This window comes from Pithys albifrons, chromosome 2, assembly GCF_047495875.1.
Source record: "Pithys albifrons albifrons isolate INPA30051 chromosome 2, PitAlb_v1, whole genome shotgun sequence".
Taxonomy (NCBI): domain Eukaryota; kingdom Metazoa; phylum Chordata; class Aves; order Passeriformes; family Thamnophilidae; genus Pithys; species Pithys albifrons.
Genome location: NC_092459.1, coordinates 9,591,151 through 9,606,167, shown reverse-complemented (window position 1 = coordinate 9,606,167; position 15,017 = coordinate 9,591,151). Strand labels below are relative to the sequence as shown.

The window sequence follows — 15,017 nt, the reverse complement described above, 5'->3', positions numbered from 1 at the left end:
TCCTGACCTGAAAGCTGAACTGTTTTTATCAGCCTGACTTTAAGTGCTTCTCTTGCAATAAGCTTGAAAAATAAACAGGTCTTTGCTAACTCAGCTTATTTTGACTGCAGCAGTGGATGAACCATTCATATGATTGGGAGGAGGTGACTTCCACAGGGTCTGGGTGAAGGCAGGACCTTGTCAGGCTGCTGGGACTAATTGGGGTCTTTCCCTGATAGGCATTTTATTGGGCTCACTACTCAAAGACTGAAGTCTCTTGTCTGAAGGAAGGTTCAGACATACAAGCAAGCACATGAGAGCTTTCATTTCTTTTTCTTCTTCTTTTTTTTTTTTAACAGAGGTAAAGAATATTAAAAATATTTTGATTTGCCCTAGAAATTTCCAGAAAAAAAATTGTTCATTGCAAAGTACCTGTGTGAAAACGTTCAAAATCCACCAGCTCTGTGTTTTTAAATCAGGATTATTTTCTATAGATAGTGAAAATGTTTTCATACATAACTAAATCCTGGAGAATACTGTAAAGCTGACACTAAGCATAATGCTATGGAGTCTCAGAGGTCTCCTATATGAGTGCCTTGGTTTGAGATAAGCAACTGCCAACCCTCCCAAGCACAGAGAGAAAAGCCTCCCTCCTAACACCAGGGAAAGGGAGGAAAAGAGAGGGGAAAGAAAAAAACCACTTCAAACTGCATTTATACTAAATCTACATATATTTTTCACAGAAAGAAAGAGACAATTAGAAGAGAGTACAAATATACACTCACACAAGTCTGCAACAACAAGTTCCCCACCTCAACTTCTTAACGAACACACAAATTCTACTGTCCTAACTACACATTACTTAAGAAGAAGCTTATTCCCCAGGGAGACAAACCCAAGCAGAAAGGAGAGACCCAGAACAACACATTTTACTTTCCTGAGATACCCTGTGAGCCAGTGGTGGGCCTGGTCCTCTCCATCCCCCCGGGACAGCATGGTGCGTCCTCCCAAGAGGAGGGCTGAGAAGCGACTGCCTTAACCACTCCCACACTGGTTCCTACTTCCCTGGAGATGATGTCATAATGTGGTATGGAATACAAAATTACTGGCTAGAAGAGGTCAGCTGTCAGCTCAGCCCAGCTCAAGTCAGCTGACAGCTTCAGCCTAGTCCGAACTCCAGAGCCCAAATTTAGGCCCACTTAGGTGAACCCATAACAATGAGATTTCCTGTTAACTGTATACTCCATCCTAAACCCCACAGGTAACCTATATACTAAGTTTTACTAAAGAATTGATTCTGAGAATATACAAGATTTTTTTTTATTTACATCATTATTAGAGATGATACAGGATTATCAGGAAGGAATAAGTACAACAATATCCAGCTGCTTCTTAACTAAACTGAAAAACAGTAACTTGAGTGATGTGACTCTTTAGGATTTCACAGAGCTGCAATAGAAAAATTACAATTATGGAAATGCATTTTTTGTTTCTTCCACATTAATAAGACAGAACTGATTTAATCCCTACAACACTGAAACTTCTCTGGCTTGGGAGAAAGTACAAAGAGTTCAAACACAGGAAAAAGAGGAGAAACAAGAATCAGACTTTGTGTACTGTAAAGACAAGCAGGAAAGAAACAGAATAAGGGCTCTTAATTTTATTTTTAATTTAGTAATATATGTTGTGAAATATAGAAGTGACAAGAAAAATATGGAAAAAAGCAATGTGGAAGGAGGATTCCTCACATGTCTGATCGGTAGAGGTGTCTTCCAGTGTAAGTCTTCTTACTCTGATCATGCTGGAGTCCATAGGTATCCTAAATTCATTCTGTTCTGTAAATAATTTCCTGATCTACACCACTTTCATACTTTTCATAAAGTACATTTAATCTAGAAAAAAAAATAACCTGAAGCATGCTGGCCTTAATTTGATGAACTTCAATATGTATTCATGCCTTTGACTCAAATCACATCCTTCAATGGTTTCCTGATTAGGGATATTACCTGAATGAGTCCTGGTGAGCCTTTTTCTGTCTCAATCAAGCATACAAGACAGCTGTAAGTGTGTCCTCGTTTCTCAGATGGTGCATCAGCACGTTCCTTTGGGCTGTTATGCTGTTGGAAAACACTCCTGTCTGGCTAAGGACCCTCCAAATTAACGAGGCATAGAAGCAAAGGACACAGGAACACACAAGGTCGTTTATGCAAGAGGTTTTGCAGGGAGTCATAGGGGAAGGAAATTATCCACCCAAATGAAAGTTCCACAATGGGAATATCTTCAGCCAGCTGAGAGAGGAGAGATGGTTATCTCAGGGTCAGGGATCACCTTTTAAAGAAGAATTTCTTTCATGGGGTCATTAATAGTGTGTTGTCTCAAATTACATGGTATGAATCCAGGAATGAGTTCCTTCTCATCTGAGATATCTGCTAGGTTAGATGAATACATCAGAAATGTCCGTTTCTCATTACTGAATTTATAGATAAATCTGTCTGGACTTCAATATTCAATAGCAGATGTTTATTTGTTGAAAAGACCTTTATTGACTTATGGGTTAGCTGGTGATTTGGAGACTGAAAATGGTAACTAAAACTGAGTTAAACATGATAGTTTGTTTTCAGTCATTGTAAGGTCTGTTTTCCTTGTGATGGTCACTGGTGAGTGATCTCTCCCTGCCTTGACCTGTACCCATGAGCCTTTTGTTATATTTTCTCTCCCCTTCCCAGCTGAGGAGGGCAGTGACAGAGCAGCTTTGGTGGGCACCTGGCTTACAGCAGGGCTAGTCCACCCCAAAAATAACACTGTAATGCTGGACCACTGATTGGAATGATTTACCAGGCATGAGTCTCCTTTACTCCTTGCTCTTAAAGATGCACAGGCACTTTACCATAGAAACAAAATGGAGCCTGGCTTTCAAGTGTAGTACCTGGCAGGGAAAGTGGGGAGGAGGAAGAGGAAAAGGGAGATGGACATTTTAAGTCATTGTCTTTTCTTCCATATTTAAAGCACCCTCAAGATGCAAAAGATTAATCTTGAAATTGTCAAAGTTTTTGTTTGTCTGAAGGCAAACCGGAACATTAAAATGCACATTTAGAATAAATGAACCAAATAGCCTGCAGACCAACTCTGGACTTTATAAATGATTAGTTTTGCTGGTGTTTGAAGCACTGACTTTCAGTTTATTGAAATGCTAATGACATTTTGATTATAATATAAAATACCATTTTTCCTCTATAACATTATTAATGCCATTTTAGAGACTAATGTTGAAAACAGAATGCTTCATTTTTCATTAATCCTCTAGTCCACTGCTCAATTTACTTATAAATCTCCCACTTTATCTAGTTTATGTCTGATTGCTCCACTGAGTTTAAATTGTATCTAGAATTTTATGACAGAAGTATATTACTGCAATTAAAATATTAATAAAACAACCTATAGCACCATTTTCACTATTGTTTGTACCATGCTGGCAAGATACAAGGACTAAAGAGAGTATGGGCCCTTTCATGATTTAACTGTGCACAGGGAGGATCCAGGCAGTGCTTGAACAGAAATATTTGATAACATTAATCAACACAGCTAGAAAAAAAAAAGAAAAATGAATACTGAATACTCTTAATCATGAAATTAATTTTAACAGTACCCTTTTCCTCCGTTTCTGTCACTGGCAGGACATGTAACGAGGATTAGTTTTATTGCCATGTCTGTATTGCCTCTAGATCTGCAGTCACCATCACAGCATCTAAGTTCCTGGCAGCAGTTCTTTAAGAAACCTAACTACTCTTTGCCACATATTTTTCTCTCATACTCTCTCTAGGCCAAGGAAATGTGGATGAAAGTGTGCTTTATTCCAGAAAATTGAACTTTTCACCAAAGAAGGATGACATTCTTCCCTGTGCTAGGTACTTATTTCAGATGCAGATTGCAGCTTTCAGAATTATTACCTGCTATAAATCCTATTGTAGAGTTGGCAATGTCAATACAGGTTGATAAAGGTTTTAGCTGTCTTGCATATCCTCAGAGTGGGCTTGGGGGAAAAAACCATTACATTTTGCTAGATCTGTTTCAGTGTTTTCTTTCCTCTAGAGAGGTTTGACTTCTTAGTTTCCCTGACTCTCTTACTTTTTTTCTGACTGTCTCTTATTGTGGTAAAATTGCTTGAAAACTCGAAACTATGTGGGAGATGAGAAGAACTGTATGACCCATGATTTGGTTACCAAGACTCTTGCATGTCAACATAATGACTCACCAAACTCCTTGACTTTTTGTTCTGTGGGTAGAGTCTTTTCTAAGCAGCTACTGATACTTGATTTTCCCCCATTCCCACCTTCTTGATGAACAACTGATTGGAGAAATACATGAACACAACTAAATATCCTGATGAGTTCAGTCTGTTCTAGATTTAGTAAAGCTCTTTATCATGTCAGTAAAACCTGAGTAGTTGTCTTGAGTTGACCTGGCAAACTGCCAACCATCCAAGTACAGAGTTAGAGCTTTCCTCCCTCCGACAAGAAAAGGGAGGAAAAGAGAAAAAATAACCCAAACACTTCAAACTACGTTTATGCTAAAACTATATGTATTTTTTACAGAAAAAGAGAAAATTAGAAGAAACTACAATGCACACACAAGTCGGAAAATAACAAGAAATAATTTCTCACTCCCCAGTGAACACACAAATCCTACCATTTTAACTACAAATTACTTCAAAAGACTTAGTCCTCAGAGAGACAGACTTAGGCAGAAAGAAAAAAACTAGAGCAACACATTTTACTTTCCTAAGATAACTGGTAAGCCTGTGCTGGGCCTAGTACTCCCCATCCCTCCTGGGAATCTTCTTCAAAGATTCTCTTCATAAATCTAAATGTTTCTTCATAAATTTAAATATTTCATAAAATTTGGTCCCACTATTGCACCAGATTTGTCCTTCTAGATCTCTCAAGGTTCTGATTTAGGTTTATGCAAAAGTATTGAAACTCCCACTGATCTGAGAGAATAAAAAGTCACTTTGCTGCTAACAACTGTAGGATATTATTTATGTTGCTCTTATCTGACAGAGAAAGTATATTTCCAAGGTTAAATGCTGAGGCATAGAGTTATTGCAGAGGGCACTACCAACTTTATTTTTAAATGTAAATCTTTCATCTGTGCAGGGTGAATTACTGTGCAGCTTTTAATCTCCGTTTATTTCAAAATTCCTTGAATGTAAGTGATCGTTCTCTGGTATTTTTCCTTTCTATTCCTCATCCCTATGTTGTGCTGTGCTGCCTTTTCAATAGTGACTTCAGTCTTGCTTACAGAAGCTTTTATTCAGCAATTCCATTTCACAGGATTTCATGGGTATCTGAAATTGGGCACATGGATGTTTGTCTTGGCAACTCAAATAGCCAAGGGGTGGACGGGAATGAGAGGAAAAGGAATCCTGCTCTAGTTCATAATGTAGCAATAGACCTGCTTTATACTTCCAGCATAGCCTTGCAGCTGCTTTGTGCTTCATGAACAGGGTTCGGGGTACTAAAGAAATTGTGCCCTACTTACTCCATCAGCTTTTGTGGCTTCCCTATTCTGTGACTGTATTTGGAAAACAAGTCTGTAGCCTTCTACTGGCATTCTCTGCACATAAACAAAATTCCTGATTCTTCAAAACACACATATGATTTCCTTTCCACCTTACTTAGTCCTGACCTAAGGCACTGTCCTAAGAACCATGTGAACTACTGAAGTTTTCCCCATGCTAATTTGATTCTCAGTAATATGCAACTGTGCCTTTTGAATTAGCCTCTATAATTTTGCTACACCAATAGCTACACCAGTCTAGAAACCAGAGAAGAAAACTGCAGATCAAGATAAATTGGCATAAAAAAATTAAATAAATTAACAAATCAGAGTGGGTTGGTAGAGGCCTGATAACATAATTTTGAAGAGTTTCAGAATCTTAATGTCACAAAGTGGGAAATGGTAATGAAAGAATCTGATGGGGTGTTGAAGTTTGAGGGGAAAAATAGTCTAGTAGATATTTAATAACCCATCCTAAAATCTACGAACTCAGATTCACCAAGAGTGTATCTCCAGCTTTGCAAGAGATACATTAAAAGCCAGGTAGAGAAAAGAAATTCTGTCAAGAGAAAATAAGTAACATGCAGCCTTTAATTTTGAGGGATGAGATAGAAGGAACTCCCACTAAACTCAGCAACTCCTCACAGACAAAAGAAAGGCATGTGAGTAGATAAATTGCTTTACATGGCTCCTTCTAACATGCTAAGTATGTATATTACAGAGCTTTACAGAGTTCATCTCTCAATTAAAGCTCAAATAGTAGACTGTCAGCATCACATCACTTTCTGACATATTGCTGTTACTGTTCCTAATCAATAGATATCTGCCAATAACAGCACTTTCCACAATGTCACTAGCAAGAGTGTCAGTGTTCTGTCAACAGTGTAACTGCAGGAATGACACACACTTGTTAATTCTGACTGCACTGCTCCTACTGGGAATATCTGAAACATATCATATCATATCATCCCATCTGGTCCCCCCAGTTAAGCAGGGATGGTATAAGACAATGTTTTAATGACACACTTTTATAAAGAATTTAGAGCCTTCAACTCAGTGGTGTGAGCTGATTAGATATTCTTTTTTTGGAGGCAGTAACAGATGTGCAGTGAAATAGCAGGGTTTATTCTGCTTGGTCAATCTGTGTGCAAAATATCTCTCTGCAATCTTGTTTCAGAGATGCAATGATGGAAATACCCTCATTATTTTAATCCCCACCCTCTCTGTAGTGTGAAAAAGCACCACAATTTTAAAAATAAAGTGGAGAACCATCACAAGAAATATCCGCAGGGGACCATTTTCTCCTACACAGGCTTCCTCTCAGGTCCTTTACTCTGCAACAGCTTTTACTACTTATCTGAGTAACCAACACACCATCACATTCTGGGTGACCATTAGACCCAGGTGACCATCTTCTCATTGCTTTAATGCCTTTTCATTGCCAATGCACTTTTGACAATGAAATGTACTGATTTGCTAAGTTTTTAATCATAGTCATCTCATATGTGGAAAGGAATACCACCTTCAGTTTGAGGTGACCTGGCTTTCAGTTAATGCTTAGCATTTCCTTGCTGGGAGGATTTAAATGTTCTTAAAACTGAGGCAGTGGAGCTGAGGGTGCACAGACTAATAATATATTGTATTTAGTCATATATTATAAATAACTGTGCAGTCATATGAATCCTCCCTCTGAGAGGGTCCTTCTCATCCCAGTGTGATGAAAGGACCCTGCTATTGGTCTGTGTTCTCACAGAGCCACAGTGAGGTTGGACACGTATTCCCAGCTGGTGCACACACACACACTCACACTCATGCACACATGGGCAAACACACTGACCAGCACAGAGAGAGGTCAGTGCTTGTTTCACCACCCACATAAACACTCAAAGCACTCACATTGACATGAACATCAGAGATGTCCTTGTCCTATTTCTCCTCCTAGGGTGGCTGGGATTTGAGTCAGGATATTTGCACTGCCTCACTCTGGCTTCACAAACACACACTTTTGAATTTCTGGAATCCTAACATTATTTTAAATCCATCCAATATCTGTGGCCCATTCCCTGCCCACTGCCTGCAGCACTGGGTGTTTCCCAATACAGATCTCTTCCGGCTTGGCCTGGCATAATCTGAAGTTAATGAGCAATTTTCACCCATAGGCTCAGGGAGTGACCCAAACAGAAAATAATTAGAATGCATTTAATAAGAAGTTACCACAGGCTCTGGTAATCAATCATCTCATTTGCCAGGCTTTTGCCTTTTATATTCCATTTTTTTTCACTGACATAACGTGACCTTCATTTTGTTCCTTCCTCCAAATATTTTACATGTTCTTATAGTTTTATATAATCTTCAGTTTTTCTCTGCTGCACCTCAATATCCTCTTATGACTACATCTCAAAATGAGTACTGTACCCCTTGGGAAAATAATATCCTTTAGTTTTTATGGAAGAAAACTTCAAACTTTCCTTGAATCATCTTGGCAGGTGGAACAAGGGACAAAGGTCTAATCATTCTTCTTTGATAGCCTTAAGAGTATCTGATTTGATGTACACCATATTCACTGGTCACATGACTTGTTGGGTGCCTTGGACTTTCATAATTCCAACTTTCATAGTTTCTTGGATTCTTGCTGAGCCTTTGTTTTCCGTGTGCATAGCCTTTTACACACAACTTAATAAAACCAGATGATCTCCTCTGTCATTACACAAATACATTTAAATATACAAAATATATATTGTATTCTTAAAAGGAACAAAACCAAACTCTTATCAGCTAAGGAGCAAAATTCTTAACAATTTTCACACATAATTTTCCAGGAACTCATTGTTTTTAAAATGTTGAAGACGTCTTGGAGATCTTGTCCATGTGAAAGTGTTTGTCAGTATAGAAAGATTTTCTGGTAATCACTACTTTTATCCCAGACCTCTTCAAAGTCTTCAGAAATAGCCATTACAAAACTCATGCATTTTCAGTTTTGAATTTAATTCATATTACTTTTATTTATCAAGACAATCTCCTATATGAGTAAGGGATTTTTTTATAATTACAGTGAACATAAAATGCATCTATGTATCTAAAATACTTGTATATCCTCTGCATCAAAAATATAGAATGATAGAATCGAAATTAATTGCTTCAAAAAATTACAAAAAATAAAATTCTTCCTGCTCTTTTAAAAATTTTTATAAGTCTAATGAAGTACAATAAAAATACAAGACTCTGCAAAATTTCAATGTGTAAAGGGTTGAAGAATATATGAATTTAGACAATCAAGCAGAAGACAGCAGCATAAATGGCTGTTATATATCAAAACACTCTTCTCATGACTGCCCTAAATCCTCTTTAAGCTCTTTCCCTTACACAGTAATTATGCAATAACAGCAAAGTTTGGTTATGATGGAAAGGCAGTCTTATTTTATCTTGCAAGCCTGACAATTCAATCAACTTGTTTTTAAGAGAATCTTAGTTCAAAAATCCTTCAGCATATGTGGTGAGAGGTTTTTTTTTGGTATGTGTGTGTGTGTTGTAATTTTTTTTAAATTTATGCAGTGCTTTGGGATTCAGAGACAGAAAAAAGACTGCAGTGCAATCCCCCAGTGAATAACTGATGTGCTTGCATGCATTTAGGTCAATGAAAGCTTTGTAGAATTTATTCTGGCATAAAAATCAATGACTGAATTTAGCTGAATCATCACTTCATTAAGCATTCCATTTTATTCCTACATTACATATAAATGAACACAGGCATTTAAAAAGTGATTTCCTTCTTTTTGTAGACATATCTTTTGAATTTCATGCTTAATATTTTCCTCTGACACAACTGTTGTAGCTTCCGTTGGATAAGTGCAGTCTTTAGAGGCTGGGGGGGGAGGGAAAGGGTTATAGCAACATTCTCCTTAAAATGAAAAGATTTCATCTGCAAGGTGATATCTAATACTTTACATTTATATTTAGTGTCAGACTTTAATCACAGAATTCAGTTTAAAATTAAAATATCTAAATTTAGGTCTGTATCTGTAGGTATCTGCAGATATGCCACATATCTAAGTGCACATGGAGTCAATGGATATATAACTACTACAATGAGTGTAACTTAGAACTCTCATAGAAGTTGATTGTAAATTGAATACCTAGATATTTGATTCAACTGCCCTCATACAGGTGCTTAATTATGTATGATATTCTCTAGAACAACCAAGACATCCTTGTGAGGCTGGTGAATCTAGTACCCAGCACTTGTATCCTGTGGGGTCAGGAACTACCTCTTCAAAATTGCAAACTTTTTGTATATTTTAGGCAGTATTTGTGGAGGAAAGTATATATATTTTGGCAGTATATTTTCTGCCCAAATCTGCTGGCAGTCTCAGTACAGAAAGGTTCTCAGAACTTCCATAGTTAACAGGTTCTACATACATAACTGGAATGAAGGTGATGTATTTTGTCCAATATACTCAGTGATTAAAAGAATATCGGAGCTCCTGCTTCATTCCTGTCTTGAGCCACCTGGGAGTCAACCCCCCACCTCACGTTTAAAAGGTAACAAACCACTGCTTACTCTTGTAACATTATAGAAGATACTTAAAACCTAGGACTTATGTTGCTAAATATCTATTGAATTGTGTAGAGATTGTTCCCTATTTTCAATGCTGGATAGTGACTCTTAGATGATTCTCCCCTTAGAGGCTCTGTGAATTAGTGAGGGTTTGCAGTAGTCACTATTGCACAGTATAACTGTATTTTCTTTTATCTGCCCATAGTTTTGCTTTGTAGATAGCTCATTTTGTTTTAGTATTCTTATGTCCCATAAATTAACCCCTGTAGAAGCCATTTAGCACCATATTGCATCCCAGAGCAGTGTATGATTCCTGACTGAGCTCTTCACATTATGTTTCCAGCTATTAACTACATATTCTTTTGTCATACTTGCTAAATTTATTCATTTCAATATGCCCAACTATCCTTTCATGCAAAATATTCTGAATAGTATTTACATATCTAGAACTGAAGAATTAAAGAAAAATACTTTTTCTAATTTAAATTCTCATGCTAGTTACGAATAAAACTTCTAATGAACTACATATACTTCTTTGCATATCTTGAAAATATGCTGGTAGTTTTATATAAAGGATGAACAGGAATATGACTAAGAGAGGTTTTCCTTAAGAGTATTAGCTTTTTTTCCCCCAAATGAAACTAGTTTTAATTCTTCACAGATCAATGATTAACATAGCTTGAATTTAGCCTGCAACAATTTTTAGCTTTTTCTTTCCCCCTTGCAGCCCCAAACATGGTAGAATTATAGTGAAAAAATTACAAACTGGCAATTCCTGTTATTAGAAGCAGTTTCTAAAGCCAGAAAGAAGTTTTTATCTATGGCATAATGTAGAAAAGAGATTAAATCACTCAGTACATGCATGACATATTGATGACCTTTGCAATATCCTAATGGTTTCACATTTATTAAAGCAAGAATAAATTACCAAAATACTCTCAAACAAATCTGAAGAGGATTAGTGTTACATGCAAAATGTTTCTAATTTTCTTTAGAGAGAAATAGACAAATTGCTCCATTTGAGAAAATATACTCAATGATTGGTAAAACTCATTCTAGAGGAGAGTATGTTGACTGATAGGAGAGAGGGAAAACATTGGTTATCTGTTTTTTGCAGTCATCACTCTCATAATACTTCTTAATATGCAGAAGGCAAGAGAAAAATGTCTTTGACTGCTCATTGACACAAATATATGTAGAAAGAGAATCTAGAGTTCCACATGGTTCCTGACCTGTCATGAATATATATCACGAATACAGATGTATTTGTAAAGGGACACAGAGGTAGAAATTGTTTCTCTTAGAGCTATGAGAGGTGAAACACTCCAAAGGAGACAGTTTCTCTAGATCCACACAAATTCAGTCTGAAGGGCTGGACTGATATCACAGAAAAAGTCAATCAAGATGTTGATTCAGCTTCCACTGCAATATGTCTGAATACCTGGTATACTTTGGGTCTTAACTGCAGCTGCGTTTGGCTTTGCTAAGGAAAACCAAATATATATACAAACCATAGATAAAATTTAAAACCCCTAAACTCTTAACACTGTGAAATAAAGATGTAGAATAATTTGTGTTGGAAAAGACCTTTAAGATCAGTGAGTCCAGCTGTTTACCTGTCACTGCCAAATCTACCACAAAACCACGTCCCCAAGTGCCACACAGAGCCATAGAGTCATTAAGATTGGAAAACATCTTTGAGATCATCAAGTCCAACCATCAACCCCACACCACCACTGTGTTCAACATTTAACCACGTCCCTAAGTGCCTTATTGACACATTTTTTGAAGACTTCCAAGCATGGTGGCTAAACCGCTTTTCTGGGCAGTCTGGTCCAATGCTTGACCACCCTTGTGGTGAAGAAATAATGCCTTATATCTGAACTAAACCTCCTTTAGTGCAGCTTGTGGCCATTTCCTCTCATTCTGTCGTTACCTGGGAGAAGAGTCTGATCACCAGCTCGCTACAACCTCTTTTCAGGTAGTTGTAGAGAGCGATAAGGTCTCTCCTGAGCCTCCTTTTCTCCAGGCTAAACACCCCCAGCTCCCTCAGCTGCTCCTCATCAGACTTTGTGCTCCAGACCCTTCATGATCTTCATTTTCCCAACCTGGACATTCTTCTGCACCTCCATGTCTTTACTGTTGTGAGGGGCCCAAAACTGAACACAGGATCTGAGGTGAGGCACTGGCCCTGGTTTTGCTGGCCACACTATTGCTGATGCAGGCCAGGATGCCATTCTATGCCTTCATCCAAATCATTGATAAAGATATTAGACATGACTGGCCCCCATAACTGAGCTCTGTGGAACAGCACTAGTGACCAGTCAACAACTGGATTTAATTCCATTCAACAACTCTCTTTGGACATAGCCATTCAGTCAGTACTTTTCACCAATTCAAGCCATGAAAAACCAAGTTTCTCCAGGAAAATGCTGTGGAAAAGATGTCAAAGGCTTTACTAAAGTCCAGGTAGACAAAGTCCACAGCCTTTCCCTCATCCACCAAGTGGGTTTCTTTGTCATAGAAGGAGAACAAGTTGGTCAACCAGGACCTCTTTTTTTGGCCTCCTCCTTGATTCTTATCCATACACACTCAACTCTGTTCTTCGCCATCATTAAGATTTAGATGATCAAAACACTCCCTAGCTCTGTACCACAATACCTCTCTCCTTGCCTACCCATTCTGAAGAGTTCATAGCCATCCATTGCAGCACTCTGGCGGGGCAAGTTAAGACCTATTTTTGCATTGTTATAGAATTTAGTTGCCTGAAAATAGGTGTTCAGTAAAATTTAACCTCCTAGAGGCCTGAAGGATTTCCTCAGGCCCCTCCAAGTGCCTCCTTGTCTCACAGAAGTGATACATACACCCATTAGATGTCTGTTTTAAAACAAATCAAATTAACCCCAAGAGTAAGACTAATTTAATATGCCTCTGGACATTTAAGTGTTAGATGACTAGCCTAACCTGGTTACCTAGACAATAATTGGTAGAAAACCTGGGAAATCAGGAGGGAGACTCATACCATATGTGTTTTAGAAGGTGAGGAGAACTCCTTTTCTTTCTTCAAGGATTAATGAGAACTGAAAGTTCTGAATTAAAAAAATATACATAAGTTTAGGTGAGATCAATCATTCCTTGAGAGATTGATAAATGAATATTCTATCTAATCTGAAATATTCTAATATAATATGTTTTACTGAACACTTCAGATTCCCTGGTGGTCTAGTGGTTAGGATTCGGCACTCTCACTGCTGCGGCCCGGGTTCGATTCCCGGTCAGGGAAGCAGCTCTTTGTGGAGACCAGTGTGTGGATCATGAGGATACATCATATTGTACCTCTGTCTTGTAACTGTGGTCCCTCCTTGCCAACATTTATGCTACACCATCTTTGTGTCTGTTAGTTAGACACCCAATCAGTAATTATTGGGTCAGAATCACCTTGTGGGGTGTGTTATCTGTGTGTGGAGGGGGCAGGGATGGGGCAGACCTCACAGAGGTGGAGTGGCATTGTATTCCTCATGGCAGCCCCCACAGCCCTTGTACCAGTCACATCAGAAACAGCCCAGGAAAACTATAACACCCCACAGCTCCTGGAGCCTCTGACCCAGCTGGGATTGGCAGGGACAGTGAGAGCACTGCCCCTCACCCTGCCCTGGAATCCCAGAGTGGCCAGTGGGTCAGACCCTCCACCTGAGAGATTGGCCACATGGACCTATGCAGATAAAACCAAAGGCATAGATTTTCCACATGTTGTGTCCTTGCCATCTGAGTGTCTGAGAGCTGGTCTTCCACAAAGTTTCAGTGGTATCTGTATGTTCTGTCTGCCTCTCCCCTTCCCTCTGCTTCTTTCTTTGCTCCTTTCTTGATGCTTTGAGGTGTTAAAAAGCCCTATATAAATACACACACACACACACACGCATATATATATATAAAAGTAAAACTCCTAGCTAAGCCTGTGAGGCCGCAGCTCTGGGCCTGGAGTGTTACACCCTTATAGGTTCTCCCCTGACCCTTAACAGATAGATATTCTCCCATTCTATGGCTTCCACCACTCCCTCAGATGTTTATAAGACTTGAACTTCATCTGTCAAGATGCATTATCAGCACAGGAGAGCTGGCATGTTCAAGTTGTAAGGTGTAAACACCAGTTTGGCTTGGATCCACTTCCCCAGTTCGTTGCAAAGCTCACTCTGCATCCATTCAGGTTGTTCCTTGCAGAGTTCATTGCATACATTCAAGCTGTTCCTACTACATTATTTTCTACAACATGGCTTTTCTAATAGGTGCATTTGGATTTTTGTTTATTTGTTTGTTCTATTTTATTTGAAGCCTTTCATGCTTGTTCATTGGAGATAGCTAGTCTTTCTTTTTAGGCTTTTGTCTATATATTAGACATAGCAACTAAGGGAGGATCTACATGGTCCACAAATCTTTGGACTTTCCACTGTCACTCCAAATTCCATAGTTTTTCTACTTCTATGAGTCAGTCTAATGCTAGTCTCAATGGCAACAGTAGCACTTAACATTACTGCTCATCTTCTATTGCTATTTCAAGCCAGTGTGCAATTTATTTAGAAAGCCCTTGCATACCATTAATCGAATAACAAATGTAATATATGAACACTCTGTTGCCCTTTATATTAATTAAAAATTCTCTACTTCTTTTTCTAACCTTCCATAAAATATTCTGATGAGCAACAACAAAGCATCAAAGTAAGCACAGACTAGCAATTGGTTCTTAAGCTTGCTATAGGATTAAAAATACATAATCTTCCTTCTCTGAAACTTCATATTTTTAATTTTTGTTACTTGTCTTTGGATTCTTCCACTGTAGACAATAATCTGCCAGGAATTCTTTGGTACTGTCAATAAAGCTCTGCTGAGACAGCAATTGCAGTATGACAACTATTTTACTTATATAGGAGTT

General features: G+C 38.2%; 1 non-coding gene across 1 annotated transcript; it reads left to right on the top strand.

The window, feature by feature from the left end:
* The first annotated feature begins 13,301 nt into the window (after window positions 1-13,301).
* Window positions 13,302-13,373, top strand: TRNAE-CUC (transfer RNA glutamic acid (anticodon CUC)). The gene has a single exon. It is a non-coding gene; the product is annotated as a tRNA-Glu (tRNA).
* The last annotated feature ends 1,644 nt before the right edge of the window (window positions 13,374-15,017 follow it).